The sequence below is a fragment of the Durio zibethinus genome, chromosome 25, assembly GCF_047325235.1.
Source record: "Durio zibethinus cultivar Kanyao isolate XHJ-2024 chromosome 25, ASM4732523v1, whole genome shotgun sequence".
Lineage (NCBI taxonomy): Eukaryota > Viridiplantae > Streptophyta > Magnoliopsida > Malvales > Malvaceae > Durio > Durio zibethinus.
In genome coordinates, this window is record NC_143186.1 from 14295964 (window position 1) to 14302848 (window position 6885).

The 6885-nt window shown below is 27.4% G+C and overlaps 1 pseudogene; it reads right to left on the reverse strand.

The window, feature by feature from the left end:
- Positions 1–5422: 5422 nt before the first annotated feature.
- On the reverse strand, positions 5423–6506 carry LOC111276247 (uncharacterized; annotated as a pseudogene).
- Positions 6507–6885: the final 379 nt, after the last annotated feature.

The following is a 6885-nucleotide window of genomic DNA, read 5'->3' on the forward strand; positions in this document are numbered from 1 at the left end:
AACTATAAAAACGAGTTTGCTCCAAAAGTCTACTTAGATGTTGAAGATTTTTAGAGATGTTCGTAAATGCTTAAAATTTAAACCCAAACCTACCCAAAACCCCAAACTCATTTTAAATTTTTAAGGATTTGCATGAAAACCTTTTATGAAATAATATGTTTATGAATGCTGCCTAAATGTTGGGTTGTTTAAAAAATTTTATTTCATTAAGAATTTTCATATATTTTCGTAAATAAAAAATAAATTCATTTTGTTAAAATAACAAATATAAAAATATAAAATAATAAAAACAATAAGATAAGAGTTTAAATATAAAAAGTCATACTCAAACTCTGCTTAGATGTTGAAGAGTCTAAGTCATCTTTTTATATTTGAAAACTTAATTCTTGAATTTATATTTTATCATTATCTGCATATAACTCATTTTAGAATAATGTGTATATTCATAATACATATACATGTTTGCTGATGTTTAGTCTTAATTATATTATTATTCGTATTCTAGTGCATAAAGAGTTTTCTTAAAAATTTTTAGTTTTGAACAAATAACATTAAAATAACATTCTATAAAATATAATTATTAGTATTCTACCTTGATGTTGATCAATGATTATTATTTACAAAAAGTGTTATTTTTGAAGAAATGTTATAATAAATCTTAAATGAAAAGACTATCTTTGAATTTTGCCTTCATGTTAGAGACTTTGAATGTATTTCTTTAATTTGAAGATTTTTATAATATTCATAAATGAAGATTTTTCTTAAACTAATTATATTTCTTAAAAAGGAAGAGAATTATAATTAAATTTCATATAAAAAAATCATTTTTATCTAGAATTAAAATAGCCCATAATTAATTGCTACTAATTTTGTGGTCGTTGTAAGGGTGCTAATCCTTTCCCATGTGTAATCGACTCCCGAACCTAATTTGTTTTCGTAGACCAAAATTATCTTTTTAATAAATTCTAACCCGTTTTACCAATTTATTAAAAAGATAAAATTTTTTGAAAAAGATTGGTAACAACTCCCCTATTTTTTTCGATTTTAAAATTTTAATTGTCTACCAATCTCAAAACTATTATGATAGATAAGATTTTTGCATGTCATGCATTGCATTCACTACATTCATTGCATCCATTACATGTTGCATATATCATGTTGAGAACAATGCAATGCATTCATCTTATTCATTTCATACATCATGCATGTTGGAAAAAGATAGGAAAACTAAAGTTTGAATCTTGAAGTTGCATTTAAGAATTTTGGAAAATCTTTTCATTCATTGTATGCACTCATTGCATATGCTTGGAAAGTAGTAAGAAGAAAGTGCATATGATTTTGAGAAGAGACATAAATGATGATCCAGTTGAAATGAAAGAAATCAGTTTAAGGTAAGATTTTTTTAAGTTTCAATGCCTTTGTTAAGGAGAAATTTTTTCAAAAGTAAGAATGATCTATAAGACCTCGGTGTATGATCTTGAAAATTTCATATATATATTTTATTTAAAATTTCAAGCCTCAATTGTGGGGAAGCATTTTATTTAAAAGTTTGAAGCTTCGGTGAATGAGCACTTTATTTTTCAAAAGTTTCAAGCCTCACTTATGGGGGGAGTATTTTGTTTAAAGTCTCAAGTCTCAATTATCGGGGAGCATTTTATTTAAAGTTTCAAAACCTCTGTTGAGGAAGATCTTTTGCAATTTTATTTTTTTTAAATTTTTTTAGACCCAAACAAAATGGATATATTTTGTCTTTGTACAATTTATATTTCACAGAAAAGTGCACAGAGAGAGGTAACTGTAAATATTCTATTTTATTTGAGGATTTTTTTCGAAATTCATTGAGTTTTGAATTTTGATTTGGTTGTGCAATTAGGCCTTAATAAAAAAAAAGTGAATTTTGGGTCCAAAGAAAAAAAGCCCCAAAATTTTAATTTTAATTTCAATTTTCATTTTCATTTTAATTTTCATTTTAATGTTGGTTTTAATTTTAATTTGGATTTGGATTTTTCAATTTTAATTTTTTTGGTTTAATCTTGTTTTGGTCAAAATTTGTTAAAAGTTAGAAAAACAAAAAAAAAAAAAGTTAGAAAACAAAAAAAAAAAAAAAAAAAACAAAAACATTGGATTTTGCAAAAAGGGTAAATCTTGGATTCGATTCTAGTTCAACCTCTGATTCTAGAATTTATTGACTGATAATGCCTATGGAAATTCTTGAACTTTAATCCATGGAAAAAAGGAAAATCACACCAAAAAATATCTTGGAGATTCAGTGAGTATTAAAATTTGTCCAAATTGAAGTGGGATTTATCCCTATAAAAGGACTTCCAGTCTACAATCACAGAAGGAATTAACAAACAACAAGGAAGCAAGAAGCAATCAAGTAATATAGAAGCAAGTAAGCAATTAGAGTTGTTAAAGTTTTTGGATTTTGAGTTTTTTATTTTTTTGGGAATTTTGGAATCTTGCTTGAATCTTGGAAATTTGGAGATTTGGTTTTCTAGGTTTGATTTGATCATTGTTTTTTATTTTTTGGTTGTTTTGAATTCCTAAGATTGATTTTTGAGTTCTGGGTTCATTAGGAATTTAGTTTGAGTTTTTAATTTTTTTTTGCTTAAATTTCTAGAAAAATCTAGGCATAGCATGAACTTTTCGGTTTTGATTGAATTTTTTGATACCAAATTCTACAAAATTTGGCCAGTTTCTAGGTTTGCTTGATTTTCATGGTGTGGATTTCTAGAGAGAAAAGGAAAGAAACAGAAGTTAGAGACAGAAGCAATAAAGGGGATCTGAGAAAAAGCAAAAAAAAACTTTTATACAGGTTACAAACAACGTCATTTTTGCTTCCTAGGACCTACATTTTCACCCGCATGGGATTTGCGCATTGACCCAATAAAACCCGACTCAAAACGCATTATTTTGCTTTTCTTTTTCTTTTGATTTTTCAATTTGGATTTTTATTTTATTTTTTATTTTTTGTTTTATTTTTTGTTTTATTAATTATTGTGTGATTGAATTTAAAAGTGATGAGGAAAAGAAACTTTGGTAAGATTTTATAATTTATTTGCATGATGTTTTATGAATTTAGTTTTGCATGGTATTTATTTTTGCATGAATTTAATTAATTGCATGCTTTAATATATATTTTGCATGAGTTTGCATTATTTGCATGATTTTGCATGACTTATAATTTATTTGCATGATCATTAATATATTTATTTGTATGATTTATTTTATATTATTGCATGATGTTTTTATTGCATGATAATTTTTGTATGATATTTTATATTATTGCATGATAATTTTTGCATAATATCTTTTATGAATTTAATATATAGCATGATTTTTGGTATAATTTATATATTGGCATGATATTTAGCATGATTTGCATGATTAGATGATTTTTTTTATAAAATTTTTGTATGACCATATTGTGTAAATAAATGAAGGATTGGAATTGATTTATTCGCATGATAAAAAATCATCTTTGACTAAGACATAAGTAGGATAACATATAATTAATTTGGTACCAATTTTGGACTAATGGGTGTTAAAACCTTCCTTACAATTAACTGACACCTGAACCTTAGTTCTGTTGATATAGATTAGAATATATTCTTTTTAAGGATCATTAGTTTACACTTAGAATAACTTTAAAAATAGATTCATATAAGTGGTCAATTACACATAAATAAAAAAGATTAATGTATACTATGATTTTTATATTTAATGGATAGATTTTTGGGGTCTAAATGTTATGATAGGTCTATAAAAAATTATGTAAAGCTCATACTTTTAAATGGTAAACCCTACATAATTTTTTATTGTGAATAATTAATTATAGTATTATAGTAAAGAGAATTATAAATGAATTATTCTCCTTAAGAAAAGATTGAAATTTACATTTAACATAAATACAAGAATTTAAATTATAAAAATAAAGGAAAAGAGATTAAATTCATCTTTTGCAAAAGCTTTCTCTTAGAGATAAGGTAAATTAAAAATTTTTTCCCTATACAAGGGTACTTTTAATTTTTTGGTACTTCAATCCATGTTACTATTATCCACCTAGACATAACTTGTCAGGTTTGACAATTAATGATTAATCTTTGTGGGATGGAGTGAAATCTCTATGATTCAACGAAAAGAGTTTCAAAATGAATAACTTTTATGAGTCTGAATTCATTCATCATTTTAGGTAAAGATTTGTTTAATATATGGACTTTTATTGGTCTCTTTTTTGTGAGAAATTCATGATTCTAGTTAAGCGTTTAATTTAAAGTCAACTAATTTTAAGTTTGATATTTAATATAATATTATATTCTAAATTTATTTAAGAAAAATTGTTTTTATTTTTTTGAATTTATCATATAATAAGTTTCATTATATGTGAATAGGTCTGTTAATTGATACCATCACATATATATTAAGTCTTAAATTTCTTATATTATAATTTTTAAAAAAATCTTGGAATTTTTATAATTTCATATTTAAATTGGGTCTTTTTACCTAATATAATGATTTTAGGTTTGACATTTAACGTTACCAGAAGTTGCAAATGAAAGTTCTTAACTTCTTTCCTTTGAAGTTTTAACTCTTCGATTTTTTTTTTTTTAAGAATGTGACTAATTATTAGCTAATTTTTAATAAATGAAAAGATTAGGGATATTTTTGAAATTTTTTAAATTAGAAAGTTTTAAAAAAAGAAGGGAAATGGAAAGAAGAAATCAACCAAAATAATAATTCAAATTTTATTGCAAATGTTATCTCAAAGGAAGAAAATTTAGCTAGTGTATGGTAACGAAGAGAGCCTAAAGTCTAATTATGTTGCGATCATATTTTAGTATACCTATAAAAAATATTCTAGCAATGAGTCTATTAGGTTAAAATTGGACCTAAAAATTTCTAAAACAAGAGACTTTGTGGAACCAAATAGCTCTATGATCTAAAATGAAGAAACAAACTAGATATAATGCTTTTAGAATTGGAGAAAAAATCAAAGGCAAAAGCATATCTTCCAAACTGTTTCCAGCAAGATTTTAAAATTTGAGCATGGTTAAATTCTCAATACTTTTTGGATTGAGCCCGGTGAATCGGTTCGTCTCTAATGATAAATTCTGCAGGTTGTAGCATTGGCCTATACTTGATCGAATATTACCAGATAATTGATTCCGATCCAAGAAAATCTCCTCAATCTTGGGAAGATGATGACACAAATCATCAGGTAAACTACCTGATAGACTATTGTTGTCGAGAGCAACATCTTTCAAAGAAGAAATGTTGAAAATGGAAGGTGGAATCTGACCAGTAAGGCCCATAATTCCTCCAATATTTAGTATCTCCAAACTAAGAAGATTACAAATTTCGTCAGGAAGTTCACCTTCAAACACATTTAGTGGAAAAATCAAGGTGTTAGGCTACTCATTTTGTTAGTGTAAATCAGAGAGGTATTCTTTCTATTCCAAACTAAATTGGAGTGGTTAGATATGAACCAAAATGAAAATTAATAAATCAAAATTTGTTTTAGACTAAAGAAATCAACGGTAAGTGCATGACATACCTTCTAAGTTTTTTACACCCAAATATACTTCCTTGAGATGCGTTAAATTTCCAATGCTTCTTGGAATAACCCTATTGAATTGATTAATAGCCATTGATAGTATTTGAAGGTTGCTGCATTTGCCTATACTTGATGGAATATAACCGGACAATCCATTTTTATGCAAGAAAAGCACCTCAAGTTTAGGAAGATGGACACACAAACCATCCGGTAAACTACCAGAAAGAATATTATCGTCGAAATAAATCTCTTTCAAAGAGGAAATGTTGAAGATGGAAGATGGAACCTGACCAGATAGTTGATTGTATCCCAAGCCCAAAATCTCTAGTTTGGACATGTTAACAAGTGTACGATGGATTGTACCTGTGAAATTTTTACGGTACAAGCTCAGCTCTTTAACTGTTTGTAGGTTCCCAAGCCATGATGGAATTCCTCCATAAAAGCCGTTGAAGCTTAATTGAATGAGCCTCAGACGACGCAGTTGCCCCAATTCTTTAGGTAGATTACCATAGAAATTGTTTTTACTCAGGTCAAGATAGAGTAGAAATGAGAGATTTCCAAGATGTGGAGGGATAGTTCCTCCAAGATTCGTATTTGGAAGAGTCAAGGATGTCACTCTTCCATGCTTGACACCACAAGAAACACCAATCCAATTGCAAACAGAATTAGAGGCCGACCAATTGTTTGCCAAGACATTGTGAGGGTCAAGGATATGATCTTTAAATCCGAAAGAGCAAATTGACCGGTGGTGAGATTCCTGACCGTCATAGCTAAGCCAAGTATGAAACATTGTATGGAAAACACTGAAAGAAGATTAAAGCAAGTGTTAAAATTCATGATTATGGGACGTATGTGAATAACAAAGCAGGAAGAGGAAACGTAAATTGATAAAATAGTTGTATGATCATGAAAAAGCCTAGAGAGCATGCTTAAATAGGTTTCAACTCTCCAATGGCAATTTCACCACAATTAGAATTTTAATCGAAATTCTACAATGTGTTTGACATTGCGATTATGATCAAATTTGACAATTCTGATTAAACACGCTCCAATTGCAATGCCAAACAGGCCTTAAATGTGCACTAATAGATGGACCACTGGTCTTCCCCATCAAGCCAGGTCGCTTTTGTCATATTCGTTTATTTTATTTTAATGATGTCTGGCTCAAATTAAAAATTACTATACTTTCCAATTTTATTCTATCTAATTCCTTCAAATTTCATTATCTCAAAAAATTCTCTAAAAATAATTGTTATTCTTATTAAAGTTTCTAAAACTATAATTATGTTAAAATCTAAAATTTGGACATTTTTGAGTAAGAATAAATT